This window comes from Palaemon carinicauda, chromosome 14 (assembly GCF_036898095.1).
Source record: "Palaemon carinicauda isolate YSFRI2023 chromosome 14, ASM3689809v2, whole genome shotgun sequence".
Taxonomy (NCBI): Eukaryota; Metazoa; Arthropoda; class Malacostraca; order Decapoda; family Palaemonidae; genus Palaemon; species Palaemon carinicauda.
Window position 1 is genome coordinate 104,394,153 of NC_090738.1, and position 1,270 is coordinate 104,395,422.

Here is a 1,270-nt window from a genome sequence, read left to right on the forward strand (position 1 = left end):
TTTTACGTGTTTTTCATAAGCAACTTGTTAACAAATTCTGTATTATTCTTTATATTAAGAATAATACAGAATTTGATAACAAGTTGCTTAGTGCTCGCATTGATTTTAACTTTAAAATTATAAGTTTTGATGTAACGTCTTTATTTACGAAGGTTCCAGTTGACGATCTATTGACATTTTTATCCGAAGAATTAAGTAAGCATGTTTTACCTTTATCTTATGACAAAATTATTGAATTGATAAAATTATGTGTTAAAGACTGTAAATTTGTTTTTAATGGAAAGTACTACCTACAAAAGTTTGGAATGGCAATGGGTAATCCCCTATCCCCAGTACTCAGTAACCTTTACATGGAATTTTTCGAAGTAAAACTGTTGCCAGCGATTTTGCCTAAAGGGGTTCTTTGGTTTCGTTATGTTGACGATATTTTTTGTGTTTGGCCTACATATGAGAATCTAAATATTTTTTGGAAAAGTTAAATAGTTTAGTATACTCCATAAAATTCACTATTGAAGAAGAGAATTATTGTAAATTGCCATTTTTAGATGTTTTAGTGCATAGAAATAATAGAGGCTTTGTTTTTTATATTTACAGGAAACCTACTAATGTTTGCTCCCACATTCATTTTTATTCAAACCATCAAACTAGTGTAAAAGTTTCTGTTTTTTCAAGTATGTTTTTGAGGGCTTTAAGGATTTGCAGCCCGAATTTATAGACGCAGAATTTCGTAGAATTAATGACATAGGAATTAAATTAAAATATCCTAAAGTTTTAATTGACAAGTCTCTACAGAAAGCTAGGCATATATTTTATTCCGACAAGAATAGGGAACCTTTTAAGAATGAGAATGTGCTGGCACTTCCATACAATGAAAACTTTGCTTATATAAAAGATTTATTGAAAATATTCAAAGTAAATTTAGTTTTTAAAAGTTCAGGAACGGTAAAGAATGTCCTAATAAATATTCTCCAAATTGTAATAGTGGCTCTATTTACATAATTCCATGTACTGGTTGTGACAAGAAATATGTAGGTCAAACCGGAAAATTGCTTAACAACCGAATTAAACAACATCGTTATGCAGTTAGGACAGGACAAATGTCTAGTGCCTTGTTTGTCCACATGAACGATTTTAACCACTGTATTGACTGGGAAAGCTCCTCAGAGATTTTATTTTGTAAAAATCTTGTTAAAAGAAATATTATTGAATCTGCTTTTATTAAATATTTTAATAATCAAATTTTAAATCTCAGTTCTGGTCTTTTTAAACT